At 46.7% G+C, this 13,271-nt stretch overlaps 2 non-coding genes and 1 pseudogene across 2 annotated transcripts; 2 read left to right on the forward strand and 1 right to left on the reverse strand.

The window, feature by feature from the left end:
• LOC101112222 (EP300-interacting inhibitor of differentiation 1-like) lies at positions 1-3,052 on the forward strand (annotated as a pseudogene).
• A 3,664-nt stretch (positions 3,053-6,716) lies between these two features.
• On the forward strand, positions 6,717-6,798 carry TRNAL-AAG (transfer RNA leucine (anticodon AAG)). Its single transcript has one exon. It is a non-coding gene; the product is annotated as a tRNA-Leu (tRNA).
• A 4,440-nt stretch (positions 6,799-11,238) lies between these two features.
• Positions 11,239-11,311, reverse strand: TRNAT-UGU (transfer RNA threonine (anticodon UGU)). Its single transcript has one exon. It is a non-coding gene; the product is annotated as a tRNA-Thr (tRNA).
• Between the last annotated feature and the right edge of the window lie 1,960 nt (positions 11,312-13,271).

A 13,271-nucleotide genomic window follows, 5' to 3' on the forward strand; every position in this document is an offset into this window, starting at 1 on the left:
ATGGCGGCAATAGTGTTGGATGGAGCTACCCTGTGGGCTTGTGAGTTGAACAGCATTCAGGGAGGATGCTGGCAGCACTTCCTGAAGGCAAAGAAAATGTGATGTATCTATAGATACAGGTTCCCACAATGGTGCCCATGCCTAGTATAATCCTTTTCCCATGAGTGGCTATGACCGGATGTCACTCCCAGGATCATGTTACTTTTTATAGAAGCAGAGATTTTGCAGAGGTAATTAAGGTCATTGGTCAGTTGGCTTTGAGCTAATCAAAAAGGGAATCATCTGGGTGGGCCTGACTTAATCGGTGGGAACCTTTAGAAGAAGGTCAGTTCTTAGAGAGAGGCCTTACCATGACCTCAAAGGAGGAGTAAACTACCCTACTGTGAGAGGGCCAGTGAACCAGCAGAGGGGCTCTTAGAGGAGCCCCCAGCCAACAGCTAACAAGGAAATGGGGATTTCTGTCCTACAACAGCAAGGAACTGAACTCTGTCAACAGCTAGTGAGGATGGGATAGAACCTGAGCCTGCTGCCATGTAGCAGCAACAGCCAACATCTTGATTTTACCTGGTAAGCCATGAGGAGAGGACCTTGCTAACCTGTCGCCAGGCTCCTGACTCACAAAAACTATATGGTAATAAATTTGTGTTGTTTTAAGCACTAAACTTGTGGAAATTTGTTATGCAGTAATAAAAAACTACTGCAGTGGTTTTTCTCATTAATTAACTCATATACTTCATAATTTTGTGCAAAGATATCTTTATTGTGTACTCTTACATGTGCAAAACTCGTAAGTGCACAACTAAGTGAATACATAAGTGTCTGTGTCTGTGTGTGTCACCCAGATTAATACAGAACATTTCCAGCACCCAAAATACTTTCCTCATGCCACTTGTCAGTGTCAGTACTTCCTTCCCTACAGTAACAAAATTTCTAACTTGTCACCACTGATTAGTTGTACTCATGTTTGAGTGTCATATGTATGAAATCAACTGAATTCAAACCGTTTTTTTGTTGCTGTTTAGTCACAAAGTCATGTTTTGTTGGTTTTGTTTAGTTGCTAAGTCTGACTCTTTGCAACCCCGTGGACTGTAACCCACCAGGCTCCTCTGTCCGTGGGATTTCCCAGGCGAGAATACTGGGGTGGGGACTTCCCTGGTGGTCCAGTGGGTAGAAGACCGAGCTCCCAATGCAGGGAGCCTGAGTTTGATCCCTGGACAGGGGACTAGATCCCACGTGCTACAACGAAGGCCTGGCACAGCCAAATAAATAAAAATTAAAAAAAAAAAATACTAGAGTGGGTTGCCATTTTCTTCTGCAGAGGATCTTCCCAAGCCAGGGTTCAAACCTGGGTCTCCTGCTTGTCAAGTGGATTCCTTACCTCTGAGCCACCTGAGAAGCCCTTACAAACTGTTTTACATCCAATTTATTGTGCTCAATATTAATGTCAAAGAAATCATTCATGTTGTTTGTAGCTGTAAGCCTGTCTTAGTCTGTTCAGGCTGCTGTGATACAATACCACAGGCTGGGTGGCTTATAAACAGAAAAAAATGACTTCTCACAGTTCTGGAAGCTGGAAGTCTGAGATCAGAGCGCCAATGAAGTCAAGTCAAGGGCCATTTTTCAGACTGTCAGTCTGTTCGTTGCTCAGTCCTGTCCAGCTCTGTAGCCTACCAGGCTCCTCTGTCCATAGAATTCTCCAGGCAAGAATACTGGAGTGGGTTGCCATTCCCTTCCCTAGGGGATCTTTCCGACCCAGGGATCAAACCCACGTCTCCTGTATTGCTGGCAGATGCTTTACCATCTGAGCCATCAGGGAAGCAATATGTAGACAGCAAAAGCACTGCTACAGGGGCTGTGGTCAATTAATGATTCCATGTAGTTTTACAGACACATTTTCTAATCCACACTGAGGTCCTCACTGTAGAGCAGAGGAAGGCCCTGTTATTAAAATGATTGAGTGGAAGTTCGTGTTATTAGTATTAAAACACAAAATAATTAGCCGAGGCCATCTCTGCAAGCCCATGAGGCCTGAAATACACACATGTTGGCTGAAAAACAGACAGCTATACAGTTCTAAAAATCACACCATAATCTTTACATTAAGGTTTCACATAAGCACCAAGAATAAGGCCACACAATGCAGCAGTTATCTCAGTGTACTCCACTCTAGTATTGGTTACCATCCTCTCTTCCAACCTCCCATTCAAAGTCAGGGGCCAGGGGCAGAAATCTGGCTACTTTTGTCTTCTAGAAATTGAGCTTTCAAGTGAAGTTTTGCACTCTGGGAAATGTAAGACTGTGCCATCTAGATTCTAGATTCTAAATTAAAGTTAAATATTCATAATCAGGAAAAAAAGACAAATGAGATTTTGGAATATTTAATGACACAAAAATCTGTCATTTTTTTAAATGACAAAAATCTGAGTTAAAAAAAAACTTGTCTCAAAGCGTAGCTCCCTTCTTAGTATAATCACCTTTTGGGAAGTTGAGCCACTTGCATAATATTGGAAATGTACGATCAGTCCCAGCTCTATAAAGAGAGTATTGACATGCAGGCAGACCTGATACATGGCAAGACTGACCTTCCACTGATGGACGTAGGCAGCTGGAGCCAGGAGCATCCCTGAACCACCCACAAAGGAGACTCGCCGGAGCTGACCAGGAGGCCCAATCGAGCAGGAGGAGACACAGCCAATGGCAGAGCAAGAGAGGGACCAGGGTTTTGCTAACTGGCCCAAGTCTGGGGAGCAGACAGGCCAGATTGCCAGCCCTGGCTTCGAGAAGGGGGGATGGGGTAGGTGGACACAAGGAAGGCTGGGAATTTGATAACTAGGACTATCTGGAAGAGGAGCAATCAAGTGGTGCAGACTACAGAATTTCAGCAGCCCCAGAAGAAGCCAATAAGATGATTCTGAGAATATCCAGAGCAAGAGAAGCAGTTCTGGATGGCGGGTTTCAGATGCATTAGGAGAAGACCTCTTTGATCAGCTGGCTTTTATCGAAGAGCTTTTTTCCATTCATGATTGTCAATCATTTGACTGAAAAACAATGATTAGGTTATCTATATGATAGTAGTTAAACGATGCTATAAGAGGAAACTAGTTGGAAAAGATCCAGCATTCCATTGTCTCTAGGGTTCATTCTAAATAGTTACCTGCCAATGCTTCAATAAGTTTCCCCTTGGTCTCACAGCGCCAAGAATTGAACCTGTGCTTTTGGTAGCAATTCCAAAGAGTCCTTTCTGCTAGTTCAGTTCAGTTCAGTTCAGTTCAGTCGCTCAGTCGTGTCCGACTCTTTGCGACCCCATGGACTGCAGCATGCCAGGCCTCCCTGTCCATCACCAACTCCCAGAGCCTACTCAAACTCATGGTGCCATCCAACCATCTCATCCTCTGTCGTCCCCTTCTCCTCTTGCCCTCTGTCTTTCCCAGCATCAAGGGCTTTTCAAATGAGTCAGCACTTTCCATCAGGTGGCCAAAGTATTGGAGTTCCAGCTTCAGCTTCAGCTTCCAGTGAATATTCAGGACTAATTTCCTTTAGGATAAACTGGTTGGATCTCCTTGCAGTCCAAGGGACTCTCAAGAGTCTTCTCCAACACCACAGTTAAAAGCATCAATTCATCGGTGCTCATCTTTCTTTATAATCCAACTCTCACATCCATGCATGACCACTGGAAAAACCATAGCTTTGACTGCTGCTGCTGCTGCTGCTGCTGCTGCTAAGTCACTTCAGTCATGTCCGACCCTGTGCGACGCCATAGATGGCAGCCCACCAGGCTTCCCTGTCCCTGGGATTCTCCAGGCAAGAACACTGGAGTGGGTTGCCATTTCCTTCTCCAATGCATGAAAGTGAAGAGTGAAAGGGAAGTCGCTCAGTCGTGTCCGACTCTTCGTGACCCCATGGACTGCAGCCTACCAGACTCCTCCATCCATGGGATATTCCAGGCAAAAGTACTGGAGTGGGGTGCCATTACCTTCTCCGTAGCTTTGACTAGATGGACCTTTGTTGGCAAAGTAATGTCTCTGCTTTTTAATACGCTGTCTAGGCTGGTCATAACTTTTCTTCCAAGGATCAAGCATCTTTTAATTTCATGGCTGCAGTCACCACCTGCAGTGATTTTGGAACCCCCAAAATAAAGCATATCACTGTTTCCATTGTTTCCCCATCTATTTTCCATGAAGTGATGGGACCAGATGCCATCATCTTAGTTTTCTGAATGTTGAGTTTTAAGCCAGCTTTTTCACTCTTCTCTTTCACTTTCATCAAGAGGCTCTTTAGTTCTTCTTCACTTTCTGCCATAAGGGTGGTGTCATCTACACATCTGAGGCTATTGATATTTCTCCCAGCAATCTTGATTCCAGCTTGCGCTTCATCCAGCCCAGCATTTCTCATGATGTGCTCTGCATAGAAGTTAAATAAAGTGAAAGTGAAGTCGCTCAATCGTGTCCGACTCTTTGCAATCCCGTGGACTGTAGCCCACCAGGCTCTTCTGTCCATGGGATTCTCCAGGCAAGAATACTGGAGTGGGCTGCCATTTCCTTCCCCAGGGGATCTTCCCAACCCAGGAATCAAACCCATGTCTCCCGCATTGCAGGCAGACGCTTTAACCTATGAGCCACCAGGGAAGCCTTAAGTTAAATAAGCAGGGGACAATATATAGCCTTAATACTCCTTTCCCGATTTGGAACCAGTCTGTTGTTCCATGTCCAGTTCTAACTATTGCTTCTTGATCTGCATACAGATTTCTCAGAAGGCAGGTCAGGTGGTCTGGTATTCCCATCTCTTTAAGAATTTTCAACAGTCTGTTGTGGTCCACAGTAGTCAAAGGCTTTAGCATAGTCAATAAAATAGATGTTTTTCTGGAATTCTCTTGCTTTTTCAAAGATCCAACAGATGCTGGCAATTTGATCTCTGGTTCCTGTGCCTTTTCTAAATCCAGCTTGAACATCTGGAAGTTCACGGTTCACATACTGTTGAAGACTGGCTTGGAGAATTTTGAGCATTATTTTGCTAGCGTATGAGATGAGTGCAATTCTGCTAGGCCACCAGGGAATTCCCCAGACGGAGGTATATTGAGAAACCTTTGAAGATTCCACTTTGTGCTCTATTCAAGTTGTGGTTATCAAAGGCTAAATTTGTAATAAACTGAGTATTCTTCAATATTGCAAAAGGATAATCAAGCTCCCGAAGACATATATATCATGTGTGCCGTATCCAAAAATGCATTTCCAAGAGTATCTGAGATTTTGCTTGTACTTGTATCTTAAATGTTTAGAAAGCTACTGTGATCTATAAATCAATAAAATTGGTTGTCTTGACAATTTTTTAAAGTCAGAATTAAGACTTCCTTAACGAAGTTTCAAATTTTATACATTAAGATGTTTGTGAAAGGAAAACAAACTATTTCTAACATCTTTATACTCTAGAGAAATTGTTTATTTCTCTCGCTCTCTATTTTTCATTTACTTACAGGTAAAAGACTATTTCAACTTCATAATGTAAGAACTGTTAAGTGAAAATTGTCAAGTGAAAGGAAAGCCCTACATCTAAAAGACTTCGTGAGCACTCACGTCTGTCCACACTTAAAGATTTTTAAACCTGCCCAGAAATCTACCTCAGTATCTGAAGTTTCCCTCTGTCTCCTCCTCTAATTAAGCTTGTCATAAGTTATGCACTGGCATGGAGATAGATAATTTAAAAAAAAAAAAAGCTTAATTCAAATCTATATCTGTAGCATGATCACAAGTAAAGACATAGCCTCACTGATGTTGTTCAGTCTCTAAATCCTGTTGGACTCTTTGAGACCCCATGGACTGCAGCATGCCAGGCTTCCCTGTCCTACACTATCTCCTGGAGTTTGCTTAAGTGCACGTCAGTTGAGTCGGTGATGCCATCCAACCATCTCATCCTCTGTCACCTCCTTCTCCACTGGTGCAGGTAAAAAACAACAGAAAATCAAACTGGAGATTAGTTCACCAAATATTGATGGTTATCTCTGAGTTTGGGGCTTGCGAGGGGATTTTTTTCTATACATTTTTCTAGGATTTACCATTTTTTAAGAAATGGGTTTTTATGATTGGTGAGGGGCGGGGAGGCGGGGAGGTCTCCATATAGTGTGCAATCAAGCTTGTTTTGTCAAGGCCCTGTACCTCCACCTGGAACATTTGTTTCAAGGGTGGAAACATCAGGCAACAAAACTGCAAGGATGGAGGCTTCTGAGATGGTGGCCACGCGATCGTTAATGAGCCACTTCTGAATGTGTCCGTGTTATTACCAAAAAAATGTTATGAGGTAAACAAAAAAGAACCGGGAGAAGTAGTGCAGGGTTCCATTCTGGTTTGTTTGGTTTTTTTTTTTTTTTAATTTATAAAAACAATAGAAGATCACAGTTAAAATATAAAAATAAAACAAGTGATACTGTAGAAGTCTTCCCCTGCGTCCACGCCCACTTCCCAAAAGTGAAATGTCGGAGTGACTTGAATGTTCTTCCCAAAACCATTGTGTGCGGTGGTCTGGGCTTCACGACTCATCCTTTGTCAGAGGAGCGCAGGATGCAGATTCCGCTCCCGAGACTTTCGCCAATCTAATTCTGCTAGTTGGGGTGTGGTTGGTTCTGCTCTGACTTGTAGAGGCACCGGAACACACGATCTCCCTCGGGAGCCTGGGGACGTTATCTAAATTGAAAAACAACACCAAAAAAACCTGCTTTCCAGTGCGGTAGCGTGGCCGAGCGGTCTAAGGCGCTGGATTAAGGCTCCAGTCTCTTCGGGGGCGTGGGTTCGAATCCCACCGCTGCCAGCTTGTTGAGAACTTTTCGCGCCGTTCCCTCAATCCTTCACAAAAAAAGATTATGCATATTGGTCGCTCAATCGCGACCTTACCTTTATTCTGAGCATGAGACTGTGTTTGCCAGCTTTCAGCGAAATACCCCTTGGATCATAGAAAAAGCAAGAGACTTCCAGAAAAACACCTACTTCTGCTTCATTGACTATGTTAAAGCCGTTGACTGTGTGGATCACAACAAACTGAAAAATTCTTGAAGAGATGGTAATACCAGACTTCCTTACCTACCTCCTGGGAAACCTGTATGCAGGTCAAGAAACAACAGTTGGAACAACAGACTGGTTCAAAATTGGGGAAGGGGTAGACAAGGGTGTATATTGTCATCCTGCTTATTTAACTTATATGCAGAGTACATCATGCAAAATGCTGGACTGGATGAAGTACAAGCTGGAATCAAGATTGCTGAGAAAAATATCAATACCCTCAGATACTCAGATGACACCCCCTTAAGGGCACAAATTGAAGAACTAAAGAGCCTCTTAATGAAAGCGAAAGAGGAGAGTGTAAAACCTGGCTTAAAGCTCAACATTCAAAAAAGGAAGATCATGGCATCCAGTCCCATCACTTCATGGCAAATAGAAAGGGGAAAAGTGGAAACAGTGACAGACTTTATTTTCTTAGGCTCCAAAATCACTGCAGAAGGTGACTGTAGCCACAAAATTAAAAGATGCTTGCTCCTTGGAAGAAAAGCTATGACAAACCTAGACAGCATATTAAAAAGCAGAGATATTACTTTGCTGACAAAGGTCCGTCTAGTCAAAGCTATGATTTTTCCAGTAGTCATGTATGAATGTGAGAGTTGGATCATAGAGAAGGCTGAATGCAGAAATGATGCTTTTGAACTGTGGTGTTGGAGAAGACTCTTGAGAGTCCGTTGGGCTGCAAGGAGAACAAACCATCAATCCTAAAGGAAATCAACCATGAATATTCATTTGAAAAATAGATGCTCAAGTTGAAGCTCCAATACTTCAGCCATCGGATGTGAAGAGTTGACCCATTGGAAAAGACTTTGATGCTGGGAAAGACTGAAGGCAGGAAGAGAAGGGGACAACAAAGGATGAGATGGTTGGATGGCATCACTGACCCAATGGACCTGAATTTGAGCAAGTTCCAGGAGATGGTGAAGGACAGGGAAGCCTGGTATGCTGCAGTCCATGGCAACACAAAGAGTTGGACACGACTGAGCGACTGAAAACAAGCAAAATCACCCAACTCAGTGAGTGCAAAGTCCCAAACTGAAAGTGGGGTGTGTTAATACCACTTTCATGGGTTAATGCCTCTTGAGAATGAGAATCCAGAGGTGTAAATGTTAAATTTCTCTTCCCTGGAAAAGTGTACACCTCTGTAACCAGGTAAAGGTGATGATGGGATGTCTTGGACTGGGACATCCTGGACTGGGACTAAATTTACCTCAAAGTAATAAATTTCCAATAGTGAGGGGGGGAAAAAAAAAAACCCAACACCTCAGGATGCTACCAACTTTGTTTCCCCTCAATTTCAAACTGGAGACCTTTCATCTGTTAGATGAAGGTAATAACTACTACAATACAGAAACGCCTGAGCTTGGTCATCTTTGTGACACTATTGATTTTTAGGAAAACTGGTGGGACCAGTGAATATACAGTTCTGTGGTGGGAAAGAATGGTCCCACGACCCGGTCAGTGGAAACACCCGCGGGAGGCTCTGCTCCCAGTCTCTCACCGGGAACCGTGGGCTCTGAAGCGCCTCACCCACTCTTCTACCCGTACTTTCTTCCGATCCCCGAACGCTTGGTAATGCCCATTCCCTGTCCAGGACCAAAAACTGTCCACATGAGATATTTTTAGAAAGAAAGGGACAAAGGAAAAGAAGAAACGGCCTGGCCCGGGGTCTGAACCTGGGACCTCTCGCGTGAGAGGCGAAAACTGTAACCTGTAGACAAAACAGCCTGCCCCCGGCTCGGGAATGATTGGGTCAGTCCCTGGTATGACTCTATGTGGACCCGTTTATCCACTGAGAAAACCAATTTTTCTTTCTGGCACGTTGAAAACGTTCTGTGCATCTCGGATTCTCTCTCACGCCCGACCTATCCCAGTTCGATGATATCCACGTCCGCCGTCTCAGCTGTAGATAGTTCACTCAGCATCAATTCTCGGTATCTCTCGGCCCCTCTGAGATCTGGAATGCCAACGAGCGCCTCATTGCTAAGGTTTATCGGGCCGCAGGCAGGGGCACCCTTCCACTGTGGGGACTCTTTTCCCAGTGGAGCCCAAATAAGGCGCAAGTCTGGAGAACTGGAGGCAGGGCACAGAAGCCGGCAGAGCCTGAGGGTCCCTGAAGAGAGTCGGGGACGAGGAGGGGTAGACTAGATCAGTAGCTGCCGCAGACGAAAGGAAATCTGGATAATCGCTTCCTATCGAGAGCCTGGTAAGGGGGCGGGGGCTTTTCTCTATCATTTTATGAAAATGTTTTCTAAAACAACTACTTATTTGCAAAGTATTCCGAAAATGTAGAAAAGTGAGAAATGAAAAGCATACATGAGATGACCAGGAACCCCGCTCCTTCAAGGGTGACCGGCAGCGGCAGTTGGTGCGCACCCGGCGAAGTTCGCCTCCGTGCCCTCGCGCACACATAGGCGCGGCGCCGAGGCCGCGTGTCCCGCCTATCCGCCCTCGCTGCATTCGGCCGGAATCGTCCCAGAACAGTCTTAGGCCGGGTGAACCGCAGGCCCAGACGGTGCGGGTGCTTTCCTGTTCCAATTCCACTGGGTAACCTAGTTGTGAAAAAACGGTTATTCTGATTCCTTGCTAGAAAAATTCACGAAAATCCACTTAGAGTTGACCCCAAAGTGTATTTTTGCGCCACTAGCAGAGAAATCCCCCTACACAGGTGGCTGCTACAAAACAGCGTGGGAGATGAATGCTGGTAAACCCACTCCGGGATGGGGGTGGGAGGGTGGCGGAGAGAGTGCTCTTTTTTCCTATTGCCATTCTCTTAGATCTAGCTCAACGCTCTGCACTGACCTCTCCACTCAAGTGCTCCTCCTCTCAGCTCACGCACCGCATCCCCACAAGCTGTGTCTCCATTGCGCGTTCAGCGGTAGATGGGCTCACCTCTGCTTACCGCCGCTGTGCGTCCTTGGCCACTACTGTCTCGGTGTTGTAAGCATTCGCTTGTCTTCTCTATAGAATTATATAAAGAAAAATGCAACAAAAAGAAGGAAAGAAAGAATCCACATTCGTGATACCTGGACCTAAAGACTACAACTTTGTCACATCCACTTCCAGTCTTTTAAAAAAAAAAACAGCTTTGGTTTTCCTTCTAACAAACCAAAAGCAGTAATTCATGATGACCTGTCTGATTGATTTATTAATGCCGTGAATGGAAATCAAGTGCACAAAATAAGCCTAAATCCTAAGTGAACAATGGGGGCCCTGCCCAATGGGCAGAACGAGGCCCGCTGACGGTCTTGGATGCCCGCCCGCCGTGGCCTTCGTAGGCATGACCCATGGCAGGGGGTGAGGGTCTTGGCAGAGGCAGAGACGTGATTAATCCCGCCGCGCCATCCGGCGGATGAGGACCCTCAGAAAAGCCCTGAGTGAGTCAGTCTACGTGAGGTCTAGCTTGGATCAGCTTTGGAAAATAGAGCCCGGGCCGTATCACCAGAGGAGAGAATACTGCTCGTGGGAACCTGGGTAGACGCCTAGGAGGGGTAAATGAGATAGGTGGGGTCCGTGGCAGAGAAGGGACCCGCTTCTCTCCGTCACACAAGGCAGCTCTCATCCAAAGAATCACGCTTTGCCTCAAGAGCCGAATGGACCTGCCCCACACTGGCACGATGGGACATTTGTGCGGCCCTAACTCCTGGGATTCTTCAACCCTCAAGTGACTACCCTACTGGAAGCCCACCTCATTGAAGAAGCCAGATTTCGGGGACCAAAGGCAGACTTGCCGGGGTCTTAAACACAGCCCCACTGTCAACAAAAATAATAAATTCCCAGAGTACGGAGGTGGGTGTGGAGCGTTCACAGGTGCTCCCTGCGCAAGGAAGAAGAACGAATTAGAGAACACGGCAAAGCCCCTGGCCCGAGTGGAGTGACGGGAGGGGAACAAAAAGACTCGCTATGAATTTGCCAAGACGACGCCCAGAAAGAAGCGAGAGAGGGGTCGCTGGGGAGAAGGCACGCGGAGCCAGCGGAATCTGTGATCGCAAGTCCAAGGGAGCAGTGGGTCTGGTTCTTAAAGAGATAAGGCTGGGGGAGGGGTGGAGGGAGCGATAAGTGGCGGCCACTTGAGGGGCAAAAACACTCAGATCTGCTTAATTTAAGTCTAGCCTTTCAGTATGGCGGAAAGTCTTGGCAAGCGCGTCTTCCCCTCTCCAGAAAAAGAGGGGTGGAGAGAAATAAAAACACACGTAGGCCCCAGCGAGATTTGAACTCGCGACCCCTGGTTTACAAGACCAGTGCTCTAACCCCTGAGCTATGGAGCCAACTGCGACTCTGCACTCTGCGCACGAGCAGTTGATACCGCTGCGGTCACCGCGCAGCCGCAGACAGAAGAGCGACGCGAAGAGACGGGGCCCACGCCCCTCAGCCAGTGACCGCCCCGTCCTGCTGCCGCGGCTGACTCTGCAGCATTAGGAAGTGTCAGTGTCACCGACCGAGCCGCAAATCGCGGGAGAAAGTCCAGCGTAGAGAGGGACCATGTGGGTGGGCGGAAGCTGGGAAGGATCGGGTGAGGGCGGGGCGCGCTGCGAAAGGGGGTGGGGCCACTAGTGGGCGGAATTGTTGGTCGTCCGGGGGCCTTCCGCCTGGCCTGGGGATCAGGGGCGAGACTTGAGTAGAGAGGTCAACAAGTAATTGTGTAGCAGAATAGGGTTCAAGGCCGAAGCCCTGAGGGGAAGGCTAAAGGAACGGTGTCAATATGCCTGTCCTGAGAGGAATCCAGCTAGGCTGGTAGAAGAGATGATCAGGAGGGAGAGATTGGTAGAGAATGGTGGGAAAATCAGGTGGTCAGTGTTAACGACTGCATCAGGACAGGAGACCCAGATCACTGGGTATCCAGGCCCAAGGAAGTTTCCTAGGTGCCTTCCCGTCTGGATGCTGAGGACCAGTGTGAGGGTCTGGTGTCAAGGATGTGGGTTCTCCTGTCTATCGCAACTTAAAGCAAATTAGGGAAAAGCAACTCTTGCCTGGAAAATCCCATGGATGGAGGAGCCTGGTAGGCTGCAGTCCATGGGATCGCGAAGAGTCAGACACGACTGAGCCACTTCACTTTCGCTTTTCACTTTCATGCATTGGAGAAGGAAATGGCAACCCATTCCAATGTTCATGCCTAGAGAATCCCAGGGACGGGGGAGCCTGGTGGGCTGCTGTCTATGGGGTCGCACAGAGTCGGACACGACTGAAGCGACTTAGCAGCAGCAGCAGCAGAAGGCTGTCTTGGACTTTGGGAGATCTGGGTCCATCAGGGCCCCCCAAACGACCCACGGAGCAAAGGGCAGAGGTTGAAAGCCCGGGTAAGGGACAGGAACCCTAGCCCGGAAATGGTCAGAAAGTGTGTCTGCTAGTTGGTGGAACTTGGTCTGATGGCCCAATCTGTTCTTTGGTGCCTTCAAGGCCAGATGACTTTGATCACTGGGTAGCCAGGCCCAAGGAAGTTCCCTAGGTGCCCTCCTGTCTGGATGCTGAGGACTAGTGTGAGGGTCTGGTGTCAAGGATGTGGGTTCTCATATCAAAGTAGCTCTCAAGGATCCAGGACCAATGAACAGGTGGTGTCAGAAGGAAACCAAATTAGGCCAGTCATTGCTTTCAGAGGTCCAGACATCTCAGAGAGCTTACAACGGTCACAGGATGGAAGAGTAAAATGTATACACAGGCATACTCACACCAACATTGTGACATCCTAAGTCATTGCACCACCCTGGAGACCAAGAGAGAACATCTCTCTTACCAACCACGTGTGATTGTTATGTACTGTTGTTACGTCTTCAGATATGTATATATCTATCTAGTTATTCTACAAACTCTGATAGACATATAGTCATATTCACAAACATAAAAGCTGAAAATAGACACACAGACAGCCAGATCCTACAGGTCAGTGCCCAGACCTGATCTTACGGGCACCTCCACCAGTCACCCTACCTTCTGTGATCCATAATGTGTTGCCATACTTCAGCACAGTTATTAGAGGATAGAAAGGGTAATTGTGACACTCAATCAAAAAGCCATACAAGCCATACAGCCATACATGAGGGCTTGGTGATTTCCCTTGTAGAAATCAGTGTATTCAAATACATGGACTGGGTACAGTGTTCTAGAGCTATACAACATAGGATTTACCCTTTGGGGTGATGCTGTAGGCTGGACTCTTAAATGACACTGTCCCCAGCCTATAGGACACTGGATTCTGATTGTCTGGTGTTATGTCCACCGGGTCTACCTCTA

This window comes from Ovis aries, chromosome 5 (genome assembly GCF_016772045.2).
Source record: "Ovis aries strain OAR_USU_Benz2616 breed Rambouillet chromosome 5, ARS-UI_Ramb_v3.0, whole genome shotgun sequence".
Classification (NCBI taxonomy): Eukaryota; Metazoa; Chordata; class Mammalia; order Artiodactyla; family Bovidae; genus Ovis; species Ovis aries.